Raw genomic sequence first — 19,170 nt, forward strand, 5'->3', positions numbered from 1 at the left:
AAAAGCAGAACTTTCCTATTCTTCCTTCTAATGCCATTTGCTCCTCTCAGCTTTCCTGAAAGTTACCATGTTTCATCCATTTTTTGTATTGATTGGTATGATGAGTTAGACAAGGTTCTTGAATCTCTGAATCTTTATCCAGCTGCCTACTACTTTTGAGACTTAGAATGTGATACATTCAGAAACAACCTATTTACAAACCACTATAAGAAAATGGCTTCCAGTAGATTAAAGGCATATCTAATCAGTCTTATCTAAGCCTGCTTTTCCCTATTCCTCATCCTTGACCTTTGTAGCAAAAAGAGAGACATCCAAGAAAGGGGAATATTCCGTTTAAAAATCAGCTGCATGGGACTCAAACAAAGACCACCCAGAGAAGTAAGGGTTCCAATAAAGAGAAAATAATAAGAGCATACAGAATTCATTTTAGAATTTTAAACTCATTATGCTTTTCATCATATGTAAGGCCTTCTCCCAGAGATTAATCTCAATAGTGTCTTGAATCATGCCGTTATCAAAATTTATCTTCTCTTTCCTCCTACTCATTTTCTTTATTCTATTATCCTTGAATAATATTTATTAGAAATCTAAGTCCATGTGGATGTCTAAATATCATACAGAACAACATTCCTGCTCTTTGCTAGCATGTGGTCTGAAAGCAAATATGAGATTGTGGATAACGACACATTCACATATATGGAAAATAAAACAATTAGGGAGAAGATGCAACAGCGAGATCCAAGCCTGTGATTAAATGAGTAATTCATTGTACTAGTAATAAATTCAATGTTCTGGTTTCGTGCTGAGAAAGTGAGCAGGGCCTACATAAGGAAGTAAATTTTCTTATTGGAGAAGGGTTCCTACTGTTCAAGACACAGGCATGAATCAGCCTTGAAAATATTTTTTAAGACTCAGACAGTGTCTTCATATTTCTCAGTATTCAGTTCCCTCTCCTCCCAATCCATCTGCAGCTTGCTCTGCTCATCTCCTTTTAAAGCGCACACTCAGATTCTCCCCCAGTTGTATAATTATGTTATTAAATAGAAAGAACCATTTAATATTAGAAATGGAAGAGAGCTTACATGTCATATTGTCCAGGAATGAAAACTAGGTTTTATCTCACACACCAGCTCCAGTCAATCAAAAGAGATTACTTGGAAAGCTGAGTTCTGAAGGTTGTAATACTATGTTTAAACTTAGTAGAAGAGAGGGGGTAATGACTTATAACAAGAAGATAGACTAGGGGATTAGCATGTTTACCAGGTATTTGTCATGCCAGATTTAATCCAACTCTTTTATTTTTTCTCAAATGAATAAAATGGAGCCCAGAGGGTCAAATGACTTCCCTAAGTCATATTATTGGTATAAAACTCATGTTATTGGTAATATTAAAAATCAAATCTATGTCCCCTTTCTCAGTTTCTCAATAAACGCTTGTTCTCCTCTGGCCTGTAATCTTTTACATACTAGAGTAAAATACTGGAGTTCACTGATTTTAAAATCCAATCTATCTTTCTGCAGGCAGATTCTTGGTGCTAAGAACTAATGGAAACCAAATTTCAAGAGTCTGAACCCCAGATCTGACACTTTTTATCTAACGGTGCCATAATTAAATAACTTATCTGCAAATTGCATATATTATATGAGTAAATTCAAAGCACTTGGACCAGAACCTGATGTAGAAAGTGCGCAAAAAATGTTTGGTCATAACTGTTACCTTTATGGTTCTGATAATATACTTATTCAAGCTGATCATTTTCAAAATGAACTGAGTCTAAAAATAATTGCAATATCATCTGTTCTTCTCTATGAAGAACCTTTAACCTCTTCTGAAGGCTCTTTAATATTCACACAAAAAATAAATCCATTAAGCTCATTAGAACTGGGACAGAAAATAGTAAGAATCAGTATGAAAACAAGACAAGGAGCCGAATCTGGCTACTATTTTTATTTGTTCCAGTGTTTTACCTGTTCCGAGCACATCCTGTCTCTTGGAGCCTCATATATTTTACTTTCAAACAATAAAGTGCTCATTAACTAGAAACCTTTAGCTCTATTAATCTTTCATAACTTCTTCTTATGAAGTTCAGGGGGATGCTGTACTGTTAGTGAGGAAGAGAGGGAAAAAGATATATATCAGAATTAAGGAGCCCATTCATAAGATAGTCAAAGCTTCAGACCAGGAGTGTTGCCTGATATTTTCACTTTTAAATATTAAATGCATGAGATTCTCTTTCACTGACAGAATCCTTGAAGCTTCTAAAAGATCCTGCAAGTGACTGGCTGATCTCAAGGGCACGCACACCTGCACAAGGTGTTGGCAAGAACCCTCTGTGAAGTCTCCCTTCTAGTACTAAGACTAACCTGTGTGGTGTAGGGAATATATCTGTTGGAGAAAGACCTGAAGGGGCAGATCTGAGGAAACACAGAAGCCCACCTGGAGAGAGCTTTCCTTCCCTGATGTCTCAGTGCCAAGGATTCTGAGCACCTTAGTGACCACCCTAATTGGAATTCTGCCTGCATACCTCATGAAGATGAAGCCCTATTTGGGGACAGGCAAACTACAGGCCTTTGCCAGCACTCAGAGGATAGAGGAAGCTCAGACATTCAACATAAGATGACATCACCACAGTGTGGCAATTGATTTAAAATTTGTGGGGAAAAAATGTTCACTCTCCCATTGGTGATAATATAAAGTCATCACATGTACTTTTCTTCAGGACTGTTTTTAAATTAAATTGCATCATGGCTTGTTGAATTACAGACCTCACATACAGCTTCCTTCTGATTAGTGGATACTTTACTGATGTTGCATGTTTAACAAACATGTGAACTCCCAGGCTTGACTTCCTGGAATAAAATTTCTAAATGAGGCCTTTGTAAAGTCATTTTAAAGATGTGGAGGAAGTTGATCCATTTTCCCTGCTAGTAAGCATCCTCTTCAGCTGCTCTTAAAAGTTCTGTTGATAAGGTAATACAGATATTACATAGCAGTGATTCTCAAAATTGTGTGTTCCAAGAACCACTTGAAGTAAGTCTGTTTCTCACAGACCTCAAAAAGACAGCCATGGATCTCAGTTTGAGAAACAGGGAATTAAGGAAACAAGATCTCATACTTTGAAAATATATTTTGATAAAAAAATTATCACTGTAAAAGAAGTCTTGTAGAGTAAAAGTAAAATCTGTAAATTCTGTAAAAAGTAAGTTTTGTAAGATTATAATTGAAATAAAACTCAAAATATAACAAAACTTAGTAATCTTCTCATGCTATGTCCATGAACTTTAGTTTGGGAAAATCTTATAATAGTGCTTTAGGGCTTACCAAGTACATTCTCATGTCTATTGTCTCATTTAGTTCTTAAAACAATACTGTGTAATATGTAATATTATCTTCCCAGAAGCACCTGCATGATCATTACAATGCTGGCATTTTAGCTCTGGTCTTATAACTCCAGGTATCACTATTACCACACTGAGTACTATTTTGCTCTTGTTTGTAATCCATTTTTTGTGGACTTCATAACCACCACCAAGATAATAGGCTGGATATTATTTCTGTGAGCAACCTAAGGGTAAGGTCCAAATACTCTTTATTCCTTTTCTGCATCCAGTCCCTTCTGTCATTAGGACAAATCTGTTTATACTGCCATTCATTTTAAGTTATTTGAGTATTATGTTTAACAAGATGGCGATTATCCTAAATAAATTAACAGGTATTTGTGAAATTTTATATTGTATTATATTGTATTTTTTATATTGTATTGTATTGTATTTTTTATTGTATCTAATTCTGAATAATAATCTAATCATTTAAAACAACATTTCCCAGAGTGAGATTCAAAAGAAAATTAGTCATGCCCTGGAGAGGGAGCTGAGGAGGGAGGAATACAAATTTGTTTAAAACAAAAACTAAAGTGTCTATCAAGTTTTTGAAGACTTATTATGGTGCCTTAAAAGCTATGAGGCATTCTGCAGTATAAATCTGTTTATTTCACATAGTATTTCTTAGACTTATTTACCCCCTCTTATGAGTGTGTGTGACAGTCTAGAAGTGTACATCATTCTATAGTGGCTCATGACTCATTTATGGAAACTAAGGAACTCATTGCTTGAAGGCAGAAACATGCTTCAGAGTATCCTTCTGAAGTCTCCAATGGCCTAAGCTCTCTGACTACCTGATATGTGTCTCTTGCAAGTTTCAGTGTCTCCTGTTCACTGAAGCTGAGAGAGTGAGATAGTTTCTAACAATTGCCTTTCTTCGGCCAAGGGTGACTCAAGCAAAGATTTGTGTTTCTCTATTTAATATGAGGTATTATCACAAGTGTTTTTACCTCCATAAAGGGTAAACTCAGTGTCACTCAGTAGGGAGATGGAAAGATATTTTGAGTAAACCAATAAGTGATCCATGATTTCAAAACATTGCAGGAGAGGCTTCTATGTATAAGTGTTTAATAAACGTTAGACATTATTATTATTATATCATCTAATCTACTAAGTTGCTTTCACTCGCGTCCGTGTGAAGAGACCACCAAACAGGCTTTGTGTGAGCAATATAGCTGTTTATTTCACCTGGGTGCAGGCGGGCTGAGTCCGAAAAGAGAGTCAGTGAAGGGAGATAGGGGTGGGGCCGTTTTATAGGGTTTGGGTAGGTAAAGGAAAAAGGGGGGTTGTTCTCTGGCAGGCAGGAGTGAGGGTTACAAGGTGCTCAGTAGGGGAGCTTTTGAGCCAGGATGAGCCAGGAGAAGGAATTTCACAAGATAATGTCATCAGTTAAGGCAGGAACAGGCCATTTACACTTCTTTCCTGGTGGAATGTCATCAGTTAAGGCAGGAACCCGCCATCTGGATGTGTACCTGCAGGTCACAGGGGATATGATGGCTTAGCTTGGGCTCAGAGGCCTGATATTCCTGTCTTCTTATATTAATAAGAAAAATAAAATGAAATAGTGGTAAAGTGTTGGGACATTGAAAATTTTTTTGGGGTGGTATGGAAAGATAATGGGCGATGTTTCTCATGGCTGCTTAGGGCAGGATTAGGGGCGGCGTGGGAACCTAGAGTGGGAGAGATTAAGCTGAAGGAAGATTTTGTGGTAAGGGGTGATATTGTGGGGTTTTTAGAAGAAATATTTGTCATTTAGAATTACTGGTGATGGCCTGGATACAGTTTTGTATGAATTGAAAAACTAAACGGAATAAGAGAAGGAGAAAAACAGGTGTTAAAGGACTAAGAATTGGGAGTACCTAGGACATCTAATTAGAGAGTGCCTAAGGAGGTTCAGCATAGCCTTGCCAGCAAAGATTATTTACTTTGAGAGTTAAGAGTGGGGGTTTGGGGATAGCACCAGGAGATATCAGCTGTGATGGCTTGGAGAAACAGTGTAAACTGGCAATGTAAACAAGAGCAGGGCATGTATGAATAGTTGAGAATGGTGAATAGGAGTATGACTAGACAGAAGATAGTAGGGATGACAAGTTTTTTGGGGCACAGTCCAAGTTGGTCTGGTGTCTGGAATGAGACTGGGGCCTAATAAAAAGGAGCTCAAATGGGCTGTACCTTGTAGCATTCCGAGGACAAGCCTGAATTCTGAGAAGGGAAAGTGGTAAAAGTATTGTCCAGTCCTTTTTAAGTTGGTGGCTGAGCTTGGTGAGGTGTGTTTTTAAAAGACCATTAGTCTGTTCTACCTTTCCTGAAGACTGAGGACTGTAAGGGATATAAAGGTTTCACTGAATACTAACAGCCTGAAAAATGCTTGGCTGATTTGACTAATAAAGGCTGGTCTGCTCTCGGACTGTATAGAGGTGGGAAGGCAAAACCGAGGAATTATGTCTGATAGAAGGGGAGAAATGACCATGGTGGCCTTCTCAGACCTTGTGGGAAAGGCCTCTACCTATCCAGTGAAAGTGTCTACCTAGACCAAGAGGTATTTTAGTTTCCTGACTCGGAGCATGTTGAGTAAAGTCAATTTGCCAGTCCTGGGTGGGGCAAATCCGTGAGCTTGATGTGTAGGGAAGGGAGGGGGCCTGAATAATCCCTGAGGAGTAGCAGAATAGCAGATGGAACACTGAGAAGTTATTTCCTTGAGGATAGATTTCCATGATGGAAAGGAAATGAGAGGTTCTAAGAGGTCGGGCTAGTGGCTTGTACTATAGCATAGCCTTTCTTTGCTGGTGTGTGGCGATTAGGCCTGGTGGAACTGCCATCAATAAACCAAGTGTGATCAGAGTGAGAAACAGGGAAGAAGGGAATGTGGGGAAATGGGGTGAACGTCAGGTGGATCAGAGAGATGCAGTCATGAGGGTCAGGTGTGGTATCAGGAATAATGTGGGAGGCTGGATTGAAGTCCGGGCCAGGAACAATGGTAATTGTGGGAGACTCAACGAAGAGTGAGTACAGCTGAAGGAGCCGGGGAGCAGAAAGTATATGCGTCAGGTGTGAGGAAGAAAACAGATTTTGGAAATTATGAGAGCTGTAGAGAGTGAGTTGAGCATAGTTTGTGATTTTAAGGGCCTCTAAAAGTATTAGGGTGGCAGCAGCCGCTGCACGGAGATATGATGGCCAGCCTAAAACAGTAAGGTCAAGTTGTTTGGACAAAAAGGCTACAGGACACAATCCCGGTTCTTGTGTAAGAATTCCGACAGCACAACCCTTCACTTCAGCTGTGTGTAATGAAAAGGGTTGGGATGAGTCAGGGAGAGCTGGGATGGGGGCAGTCTCTAAAGCTGTCTTCAAGGAACGGAAAAAGGAGTGGGGAAAGGATTTAGGATCTATGTGGTCAGCTAGGTTTCCTTTTGTGAGTTTATATAATGGTTTTGTTAGGATGGCGAAACCAGGTATCCAAATGTGAAAGTATCCAACCATGCCCAGGAAGGAAAGGAGTTGTTGTTTTGTAGAAGGGGTTGGGGTTTGAGAGATTAGTCAGACATGATTGGCAGGGAGAGCACGTGTGTTTTTATGAGAATTATGCTGAGATAGGTAACAGATAAGAAATTTGGGCTTGACTGAAGTAATGGAGGCTGTCTGTGAAGTTTTGTGGCAGTACAGCCCAGGTAATTTGCTGAGCCTGATGGGTGTCAGGGTCAGTCCAAGTGAAAGGGAAGACAGGCTGGATTGAAGCGTGCAAAAGAATAGTAAAGAAAGCATGTTTGAGATCCAGAACAGAATAATGGATTGTGGAGGGAGGTATTGAGGATAGGAGAGTATATGGGTTTGGCACCATGGGGTGGATAGGCAAAACAATTTGGTTGATAAGGCATAGATCCTGAACTAACTTGTAAGGCTTGTCTGGCTTTAGGACAGGTAAAATGGAATTGTAAGGAGAGTTTATAGGCTTTCAAAGGCCATGCTGTAGCAGGCGAGTGATAACAGGCTTTAATCCTTTCAAAGCATGCTGTGGGATGGGATATTGGCATTGAGTGGGGTAAGGGTGAATAGATTTTAATGAGATGGTAAAGGGTGCATGATTGGTCACAAAGGAGGGAGTAGAGGTATCTTATACTTGTGGGTTAAGGTGGGGGGATACAAGAGGAGGAGGCAAAGGAAGCTTTGGATTGGCAGGAAGGGTGGCAGTGAGATGTAGCTGTAGTCCAGGAATAGTCAGGGAAGCAGATAATTTAGTTAAAGTGTCTCAGCCTAATAAGGGAACTGGGCAGGTGGGGATAACTAAAAAGGAGTGCTTAAAAGAGTATTGTCTAATTTGGCACCAGAGTTGGGGAGTTTTAAAAGGTTTAGAAGCCTGGCTGTCAATACCCACAACAGTTATGGAGGCAAGGAAACAGGCCTTTGAAAAGAAGGTAATGTGGAGTGGGTAGCTGCCGTATTGATTAAGAAGGGGACAGACTTACCCTCCACTGTGAGAGTTACCTAAAGCTCAGCGTCCATGATGGTCTATGGGGCTTCCGAGGCAATCAGGCAGCATCAGTCTTCAGCTGCTAAGCCGAGAAGATCTGGGAAGGAGTCAGTCAGAGAGCCTTGGGCCAGAGTTCTACGGGCTCTGGGAGTGGCTGCCAGGTGAGTTGAACAGTCCGATTTCCAGTGGGGTCCTGCACAGATGGGACATGGCTTAGGGGGAATCCTGGGCTGTGGGCATTCCTTGGCCTGGTGGCCAGATTTCTGGCACTTGTAGCAAGCTCCTGGGGGAGGCAGTTCTGGAGGAACGCCTGGTCACTGCGGTTTAGGCGTTTGGAAGTTCTTGTGTGCTGGAGATGTGGCTGGGATTTGTCTCACAGTGGAGGCAAGAAATTGCAACTCAGAAATATGTTGCTACTTGGCTTCCTCTACTCTATTATTGTACACTTTGAAGGCGAGGTTAATTAAGTCCTGTTGTGGGGTTTGAAGGCCGGAATTTAATTTTTGGAGTTTTATTTAATGTCGGGAGCAGATTGGGTAATAAAATGTATATTGAGAATAAGACGGCCTTTTGACCTTTTAGGGTCTAGGGTTGTAAAGCGTCTCAGGGTTGCTGCTAAACGAGCCATGAACTGGGTTGGATTTTTATATTTGATGAAAAAGAGCCTAAACGCTATCTGATTTGGGATAAAGAAAAAGGAGCATTAACCATGACTATGCCTTTAGCTCCAGCCACCTTTTTAAGAGTAAATTGCTGGGCAGGTGGGGGAGGGCTAGTCAGGGAACGAAACTGTAAGCTGGACTGGGTGTGAGGAGGGGAGGTGATAAAAGGATTCTAGGGTGGAGGAGGAGAAGCTGAGGAAGAATTGGGATCTAGCTCTGCCTGGGGAGGATGGGAGAGGTCAGATGGGTCTGTAGAAAAGGAAGATTAGAAAGACAGCGATGCTTGGGGTTGGGACTGAGGGGACAGGTGGGAGGGAAAGAAGGAAGATTTGGGACAAGTTGCATTGGGAACAGAGACTAGGGAGTGACCAATGTGTAAAAGAATGTCTGGACATCTGGCACCTCAGACCGTTTGCCTATTTTATGACAAGAATTATTTAGATCTTGTAGGATGGAAAAATTGAAAGTGCCGTTTTCCAGCTATTTGGAACTACTGTCAAGTTTGTATTGGGGTCAAGCGGCATTGCAGAAGAAAATAAGACGCTTAGATTTTAGGTCAGGTGAGAGTTGAAGAGGTTTTAAGTTCTTAAGAACACAGGCTAAGGGAGAAGGAGGAGGAATGGAAGGTGGAAGCTTGCCCATAGTGAAGGAGGCAAGCCCAGAGAAAAGAGAGTAGAGACACGGAGAAGGGGTGGGGGGTTCTTGCCTTCCAGAAAAGCAGAGAAGGGGTCGGGGCATGGAAATAAGGGTTTGGGCCGCAGAGATAAGAGGTCCGGGCGCGGAAATAAGGGGTCGGGGCACAGAGATAAGAGATCGGGGCGCAGAAATAAGGGATCGGGGTGCAGAGATAAGAGGTCAGGCACGGAAATAAGGGATTGGGGGTTCTTGCCTTTTAGAAAAGCGGGACTTGCCACTAAGGGTGAAGGAGAAGGGCTTGAGGGATTCTTGCCTTTCCTCTAGAAAAGCGGGACTTGCTGCTAAGGGTGAAGGAGAAGGGGTTGAGGGGTTCTTGCCTCTCTTCTAGAAAAGCGAAGAAGGGGTAGAGACACGGAGAGAAGGGATTGGGGTTCTTGCCTCTCCTCCAGAAAAGCAGGACTTGCCACTAAGGGTGAAGGACCAAGGCAAGCGTCCTTGCATGGTCTGACACCTCTGAAACCTGGGTGAATAATCAGAGAGGTGTCCTTGCAGTGATTAAACACCAAGGGAAGGCTGCCTTCCTTAGTCTGTGACTGGCGCCGGAGTTTTGGGTCCATGGATAAAACGTGTCTCCTTTGTCCTCACTAGAAAATGAAAGGAATTGAAATTAAGAGAAGGGAGAGATTGAAGTGTGGCACCAAGATTGAAAAGAGAAAGAGGTTGAGGGATAGTGAGGGAGGTTGGAGAAGAGAGTAAAAAGAGGCGGCTTACCGGATTTGAAATTGGTGAGATGTTTCTTGGGCTGGTTGGTCTGAGGACTTGAGGTCATAGGTGGATCTTTCTCATGGAGCAAAGCACAGGAGGACAGGGGATTGATCTCTTAAGGGAAGTCTTCTGATCCGAGTCACGGCACCAAATTTCACTCATGTCTGTGTGAAGAGACCGCCAATCAGGCTTTGTGTGAGCAATAAAGCTGTTTATTTCACCTGGGTGCAGGCGGGCTGAGTCCGAAAAGAGAGTCAGCGAAGGGAGATGGGGTGGGGCCATTTTATAGGATTTTGGTAGGTAAAGGAAAAAGGGGGGTTCTCTGGCGGGCAGGAATGGGGGTCACAAGGTGCTCAGTAGGGGAGCTTTTGAGCCAGGATGAGCCAGGAGAAGGAATTTCACAAGATAATGTCATCAGTTAAGGCAGGAACAGGCCATTTACACTTTTGTGGTGGAATGTCATCAGTTAAGGCAGGAACTGGCCATCTGGACGTGTACTTGCAGGTCACAGGGGATATGATGGCTTAGCTTGGGCTCAGAGGCCTGACACTAACCTTATTCCATGCAATGCAGGTGTTTAGAACATTTGAATGTGTACTATATTTTCATAAACTAGAACGGGTTTAAAGATAACAATGCAATTGGATGTTTAAGGGAATCATGGCTAAAACTTAAACTTAAAACTAATGATTGCTTGCAATATGATTATAATGACCACACTCATCAAGTATACAGTTTTTCCTGTTATTTTGGGTCTTCTAAAAATGAGAATATAACAAAATCATGATAGGGCATCCATATAGAGAATATAATGTGTTGGTTGCCTCTAAAGTGATAGAATTTTGTAGAGAAGATGAGGAATGATTATGTCTATAAGGAGAATATCAATGCATTTTGCAGTTGTTTCCCTTCGGGAAAATCTCCTAAAACTCCATAGCATGTTTCACTGTTGAGACATTTATTCAGGAAAATGTTTTCACTGTCCTTTGCTCTGGATACCCATGCTCTGTGCTTTGTAAATGTCTGTACATGCATGTTATACACTGATGACATTTTCGTCCTGGAAGTGTATTGTCTCCATAACTGAACACCTGCCACAAATCATAACATCAGACTCAGAATGTGCATTTGAATATTCTACAGTCAATATATTAGAAGTTTTCAGAACATATTGCTCAACACACACAAAAATTAATCAAAATGTCCTGTTTTAGCTTTGCCAGCAATAGCAGGGCACAACAGAATACAGAACTGATTAGTTCCTTATTAAATAAGAATGGTGGCAACAGAGTTTTAAAATATCAAATTAGCTTAACAGAGGTCTCAGCAAAATGGAAAAACCTAAGCACAAGCTGGGCTGCAGACACAGCAGGGGGCCATCCATCTGTGAAAGGTGGAAATAACAAAGGTTCTTGCTGAGGTTGCCTTCTGACAAACTTTTCATACTTTAGGGCTGTAAAGAGTTCCTCTGGCTTGTTCTGATTTTTTTGAACTTTTCCATGGAGCAGATTTTCCCATTTGATCTCTGATGACACCAAAGAAATCAAGAGCACTCAAGACGTTAAACCTGGTGTAGAAAATTCTCCTCCACCTGGCATAATCTTGGCTGCTGAGAAACTGGAGATGCACCCAATCTTGACAGTAAGTAAAGCTACTGAGTGGCATCACCAGACAATCTCAGTAGCCTTTTTGAACCACAAAAGCAAAGGAAAGTTTTAAATAGGCAATCACATACCCTGCTGTCTTACATATATCACTAGTCACCTTTAATAATTGGCAACTCATTATCTGACAAAGTAGAATTAGCGGTTTTCAGGAGCAAGAAAGTATGGGATAAAGATCTGTGCAGCTCCCTCATGTAAGATGAGAATCTGTCTGTGCAGGTTCTTCATCTACATGAACTTTGAATATTGGTATTCAATGTTAAAAGGTTGTTGAAGAGGTAGTACACACAACTTTCTCTAAAGCATAGCACCATCCCAATTTGGGACCAAATATATAATGAACTCTTAATGTTCTTTATCTATAGTTTCATTTTTAAGCATTATGAATAATCAATATCTGCTTATTACATTGAGTCCAACAAGGCAAGTGAAGAAGGAAAATCAGCTGTGAAACAGTTAAGGAGAAATTGCCAAGTCCATAATTTCCCTCTGTGCTGATAATGCCTCCAAATGGATGTATTATTTTATGAAGAATTCATCCCCAAGTTAGCACATGCCCTAGAAGATCTTTCCAAAGCCTTTCAGCTATGTAAGGTGTTCATTATGGGCCTAGGTTTGGGAAATGAGGCTGTTTATATCTTAAATTAACTTCTAGTCAGGCTTCACTCCACAACTAATTGGCATGACCTTGGGTGTATCTTCTCTCGAATATCCTTGACATCCATCTGCTGTGAAGATGAATTAGTTATTTAGGTAGCAATCCCATCTCTTGGGTTAGCCAATGTGCATCCATTCCTCTTTAGGCCTATTAAGCTGGGGATGAACTTTCAAGTTAATGCACAATGCAATCACTACCACTCTGGAGATGTCAGACACCTAAATATTTTCTATTCAGTAATGAAAAACCTCTTTCTAAAATAAGAGGGATAGAAAGAAGAAAGGAGGAGGGATGAGGAGGGAAAAGTCAATAAAGACCTAGAGATTCAATTAAGAGTTTAGGTATCTGCCAGCTTTTATTAGGTCCAACTTTGACTTATACTGCTAAGGTCAGCAAGTGGTCAGTATGGATGCAGTGGGGAGGGTGGGGAGGGGGGGACCTGCATCAGAGTCTTAGGTAAAGGGAATATCAAGTCTCTTAAATGAGTAAGAAGAGACAGTTGGCCCTGATAACAGGAAAAAAAAATCACATTTTTTTACTGGGAAAGGATAAATTTCTCCACAGTACCTTAGCCAGCATGAGAGACTCCCTCACTACCACATGGCAGGTCAGGATAACCACCAAACTCCTTCCAAATGCTGACTCTCTCTCCTTATACACATACATGTACGATCCTTAGAGAAAGAAAAGGTGTGCTATCCATATCTGACTTTAAAATAACACATAATCTGAGGGATCTGGACGATTTATTTAGTAACAGACTATGAAATGGTAATACTTTTTTTCTGAATGTGATGTTTGTTCACTGGAATAGAAAAACAAATATATATTTTAAGAAAATACTAGATGGGAGAATTTGACCAGGTGCAATGGCATACATTGTCCCAGAATGTCAAAGCAATATCTATTGGGTAAACATTATTGTCTAGTTTTAGAGCTAAAGACATGGATCTCAGTGGGGTGTCAACCTTGCTTGAAGTAATCAGCTGTTGTCACTTCACATCCAAGTGTTTTGATTTTACAGTATACTTACTGTCACTACTATATCCATGCAGGAAGCAAACATTTATTCGGCATTCAGCATCTACTATACGACAGTCACTGTACTAGATACTGGGGATACAACTGTGAATAAAACAAAAATCCCTGGCTTCATGGGTCTAGTGTTAAGCAAGTTTCCCCATGTTCTGTTTATTTTTCTTCTTAACACTTGAGAACAATAAGTAGATGACGTATTTTGGTTTCCTTGCTTGTGTCTTTTTATGTCAAGATTTCTTCTCAATTATTTTAGGTCACATCATGCCCAAGCAAGTCACATTACTTTGGTTTCATCTAATTCTTAAAGTACCTACTCTGTGTTAGTGACTAGACCAGGCACTGGAGATGCATAAATAAAACTATGACAGTGAGAGTTGAAAAGAGAGTGGATTATAGATTTTAATGAAATAATAGGATTCTTATTTAACCTGGTGGATTGAATACATTTGTTTATCCTACCTCCCTTTGAAACATCACTATTTTGAAATTAAAAGAGTGTAAAAAGTAAAAAGTTAGAAGATTTAACAATATAGGAAATGTTAGCAAGAAAAGGGGTTACATGTAAGCAGACAGAAAACAGTTTTATCAGTGAAAAATGACTAAGCTTAGAGGGGAAAGCCAAAAGCTCAGTGGTTACAGGGGAAGGAAGTTAGGTGATGGTAATAAGTAGACCAGTTTGTGTTTCCAAACACTGGAAAGGCTCAAGAGTTGAAGGATGTGGCCCATCAGAGGACAGGGCCTCTGGTGGGACTATGAATAGGAGGATTGGTTGAAAATCTTCATAAGATGCATTTCATTAAATACTTCTCATCCACCACCCCACACAAAGGATAACACCATCTTCCTGACCTCCATAGAATACAGGTAATTAACTCTCTGGAGGAGCGGAATTGGAAAGAGTGTTGTTTTGGGGATGCTGCACATAGTGAGGGGCAATTTTGAAATCATGTGAACTCAGTCCCAATCTGCCTTAAATCCCCTCCTCATCCAGCCCATTCCCTTCTTGGACTCTGTGCTGGGCAGCTTCCAACACACACTCACTATTCCCCACTTTCGAGTGCTTGCATCCTTTTGGAATTCCCACCCTTGAGTGTGGCCTGAACCTGGGGACTTGTTTTCTCCTTAATGGAATATGGTAAAGAGATAGGATGTCACCCCAATGATTGACAAGGCTATGATGTCTGTCTTGCTAGCACTCTTGCTGGTATTTCTTTTGACTTCTTGTTTACTGGGTCTGACAAAACAAGCTCTATGAAGAGGTCCTCAGAGAAAGAAAATAAGGAAGACATTTGTCCACTTGCCTGCATGGACCTGTATCCTGCCCACCACTATATAAGTGACGTAGGAAGAGACCCTTAATAGAGCTCTATGATAACCGCAGCCTTGTAGGGCGACTGTGTGTCCTGGTTTGCCCCAGATTGAGGGATTTTGCAGGACCTAGGACTTGTGAGGCTAAAACTGGTAGAGTCCTGGGAAAACTGGGATGATTATTCATCCCTACTTATGAAAGATTCAGAGCCAGAAGTCCCAGCTAAGGTATATCCAAATTCTTGGTCACAGAAACTGTGAGATAACAAATGTTATTCGAACCCACTGTTTTGGGCTAATTTGTTATGCAGCAATAGATAACTCAAATAGACTCCTAGAACACTGACAGATAGACTTGTACCAGCAAGTCATGGTATCTAGGTACTTCCTTCTGGGTAAAATGATGATGGGAAGAGAAAAGGCAAATAGTTACTTAGAGTAAGGGGCTTTCCTAACAAAATTCTAAGGTTCCTGTTCACACATCCCCACAATGAAGTCTACCTCTTATCAAGAGCTGCCTCAGCACACAAAGCTTCCTAAAGGCATTTTAACATTTATCTCTTAAGTGAACTGACAACCAAGATTAAAATGATATTTTAAAGAAAGCTTCTAATACAATGGTCAAAAATCAAAGGAAATGAAAAGAATAGGAAAATGCGAGGAAAGAGTGTGTTAAGAACAAAAGAAAATTTCACTAGAATCATTAATGCACCCTTGGATCTACTCAGAAAAGTAAAAGAAGACATGTAACCATGTAATCATAACAAATGCTCTAAAAGGAGCATGAATGGAATAAATTATCTTGGAAATGGAGAATATTATAAAAGACATTAAATCAACACAGAAGTGTTAAAAGATAAAAGTAACCGTCTCAGAAAAGGAGAATTGAAGATATAAAAGGGAAAAAAGTATGAAAACATCAGTCTAAGACTAATAGGAATTCCAGAAAATCAGAGAACTGAGAACACGGAGAGAAGAAAATTATTAAATAATTTGTGAAAACCCAACTTGAAGAAGCAAATACTCCACACAGCAAATAAGAAAGACCCACATCAGAAACAAAGAAAAATTCATATCACAAAATTTTAGAACCCTAGGAATAAAGACAATAACTTAAACATTGAACAGGACAATAAAAACCCATATACGACAGATAAAAAATTAGAACTGCATCAGGTTTCTCAAAAGCATCATTGGATAATTTAACAATCCTCAAAGGAAATGATTGCCAATTCTGTTTCTAGGAAAAAAAAAGTAGTCAGTAGTTTACTGGAAAGGAAATGGGATAAAAGGAAATGCAGGTGGTAAAATGCAGACCACCAATGGCACAAGTTTGGCTGAACTGTGGGAGAGACCTACGTCTGTTGAGCAAGGGCATATGTGTCTGTGGTAGCGTTTCATAGTGCTCATTAACATTTTGAGAACCTGATTTATTTTGGGCCCACAACTACATTGTCCTGTTCGATCCCTAAGTTTAGACATAGCCATATGACTTCCGTAGTCATAAATTTAAAAAGGAAGTGACATATGTTACTTCTCCATATTCTGTTTGTCTGAGCACTGAACCCTGAAGCACTGTGTTAACATGGTGGAGCCTTGGTCATCCTAAGTCTCTGAAGGACCAGAATGAGCAAAGCTCTGTGACCACTGACAATAGACACATAGCCCACATGAGCAGGAAGTAAAGCTAGTTTGTTTTACAACACTAATATTTTTAAGGCATTTCCAAAGCATGATTTTACCGTCCTGGTGAGTGAGATGTCTTTCCTGTCCATTTGGATTTAATGTGGGAGATAATTTTACATAATCGTATGATAAAAAAGCACTAAAGAAGGAGACATAGGACATTCCAAGCAGAAGGACAAATGATAAAGATACAGAGGACAGAGAGACTGAAAAATTACAGAATAATTGAAGAATTAACCTTCAATAAGGAAATAAACAGTTCATCTTTTGCGATAGAATGAAAAGAACTGTCATGACATAGAAATGCAGATATGATAATGAATAGGAAGTCAGTATTTTTTTTTCCATATACTTTTGTTTTCTTTTCTAAAAAGTGGGAAGTGAGATTATTTGTTGTGCATTGTTGAAATTATGGGGGAAAATGGTGGAATGTGAATGTATCAAGTTTAGTCAGGAAAACAGAAGGCATCTTTATTCAAATGCAAGAATGAGGGATTTTACTTCAGGGAACTGGTGGTTTCTACAAATATTACATATGCTGAGAGAACGAAGGTCAAGTGGCCAACATTAAAAATCTCAGCCTTCAATTATAAACAAGAGACTCCTAAAAGATTCTTATGAAAACTGTGAGAAATCTCAAAAGCCTTTAGAAAGATCTGACTAAGTATCTTGGTCTGCATAAGCAGGTGAGTTGTTCTTAAACTGCCACAAACTCTTTATCTACCTACACATCTGACTACCACCTACATACCTGGCTACCATTGCCTCCAGAGAAAAATGGCTTTTTCTCCCCCTCCACCTGGAAAATCCCACCTGAATATCTCTCATTGGCAGATACCGAGCGGCTATGGGAAAGGGGACTCTGGGAAGTGTGATTTCCTCTCAGCAATTAAGAGGACATTTGTGAAGTGGGCAGTAATGATGGCATATTGAATGTCCTTGTCACATTTTGATAGCTTTTCATAGTGCAAATCCTGTTTTACCAATGTGGAATTCTCCCCCAAAGCTATATCTCCTAGTTTCCCTTATTGTTAAAGACTAGACATGTATTTTAGTTTCCTCAATGTGATATACTGTGAAAAGCTGATTCAGAGCAGAGTTCTGAGGAGAAGGAGGCAGAACACGAAGAATATGTCTTGCCCACACAGAAGACAGCAGCACAGCTGAGGTTGTGTATTTCTGATGTGAAAGCTCCCTGGGCATGGAAGAGGCAAAGCTCCTTTGTTTTGTGGACTCCTTTGGTGGACTAGGTCAATGGTGTGGCTCTGGGAGTTATTTCTAGAACCTTAGCCTAAAATCTGTTCTTCAGCCCTCCTAATAATTCCATAAACTATTTCTAGACTTAACAAAGACTTGTCTACTACAATCAGGTAGTGTTTTCTGTTTTCCTCAACAAGTAACCCTGATCAATACTGTGTGATTAGGGAGAGTGGTGAAGGCTTGGAAAAGCTGCTATAGGGATGAGAGAAGAGGATAATTAGGGGGCATCTTAAGAGATGGACTGCGAGCTGATGTAGTTGTGTTGTGTTGACAATTACCCAGATGTATGATATTTCTCTCTAGCAGTCTGAGCAGCTTGTGTTATGAAGTGGAGAAGGTTTGCATTAACTCAGCATTCTCCTAGTTTCACCATTTCAAGAACTGAAGGACTGAAAGTTGATGCACAGTCCCAGGCAAAGAAATAATGGAAATGTAAATTGAATCCATGTTAGTTAAGGTCCACATATAGTAATGAGTTTCTGGGAGATGATTTCTTTCTTACAGTTTTCTTCACTTAACAACTAAAAAGCCATTCCAAGGAAAATAACTATCTCAATATCAGTTAAGACTTGTTGACAAAGATGGTTTCTTACATGTATAAATATTAAGATATTTAATGTGAGTCGTTTGTTCATTAAATGTTTCATGTTATCTAGAATAAGAGTTGCTGGAATTTATCAAAATTTCTCTATAATTCTACTTTGGTAGTTAATTCTGTCCTCACCCTACCCAACTGTATATCACTGTTTAGAAAGTTGCTAATAAGTAATACGATTGGTCTGCTAGGTTACAAAACAAAGGAACTAATGTCCACAGCTGAAGTAAAGCAAAGAAACAAAAGACTAACTATACCATCACATTATCACTCTTTTATTGTATTTAAACTTGAATGTATTCAGGAATACGTTTGCAAGAGGAAATTTGTGAATTTAAAGAATTATCTCTAAAATATAACTTTATATGTATTCCCAATTTTTCATTTCGAATTTCTCTAGACATCCTACATTTATCTATTCACAATAACTCTTTTCTAGATATTACTAGGTAACAGGGAGGTAGGAAAACTAAGCAGAAAAGATCCCTGCCCCTAATGAAATATAGAGCTTTGTAGGAGAAATTGACATTTAACAAATGATGAAATACATAAAGCATCAAACATTGCTATAAGAATGCTAAAGGAAAATAAAAATTAGCATGTAATGGGCACTATGTTTTAGATTTGGGATATTGAAAAGGTCTTTCTGAGAAATTTATGGTTAGTTAAGACCAGAATAATGAGTAGGAATTATCCATTTTAATAATGAGTGTCACTTATTTCCAGATAGAAGAAATAGCACATGCAAAGGTCCTGATGCAAGACATAATAGCCTATCAACTCCTGCATAGAAGAAATGATTTGAAAAAAATAATAAAACATGATGTCAGGGCCGGGCATGGTGGCTCACGCCTGTAATCCCAATACTTTGGAAGGCCGAGGCAAGTGGATCACTTGAGGTCAGGAGTTTGAGACCAGCCTGGCCAACACGGTGAAACCTCGTCTCTACTGAAAATACAAAATTAGCTGGGTGTGGTGGCATTCACTGTAATCCTAGCTACTCAGGAGGCTGAGGCAGGAGAATCAGTTGAATCTGGGAGGCGGAGTTTGCA

General features: G+C 40.0%; 1 long non-coding RNA gene across 1 annotated transcript; it reads right to left on the bottom strand.

The window, feature by feature from the left end:
• Positions 1–4,551: 4,551 nt before the first annotated feature.
• Positions 4,552–10,151, bottom strand: LOC129393299 (uncharacterized). Its single transcript, XR_008620128.2, has 3 exons — positions 9,916–10,151; positions 7,842–8,039; positions 4,552–4,853 (listed from the first exon to the last, which is right to left on the bottom strand). It is a non-coding gene; the product is annotated as an uncharacterized LOC129393299 (long non-coding RNA).
• Between the last annotated feature and the right edge of the window lie 9,019 nt (positions 10,152–19,170).

The sequence above is a fragment of the Pan paniscus genome, chromosome 9 (assembly GCF_029289425.2).
Source record: "Pan paniscus chromosome 9, NHGRI_mPanPan1-v2.0_pri, whole genome shotgun sequence".
In the NCBI taxonomy this organism is placed as follows: domain Eukaryota; kingdom Metazoa; phylum Chordata; class Mammalia; order Primates; family Hominidae; genus Pan; species Pan paniscus.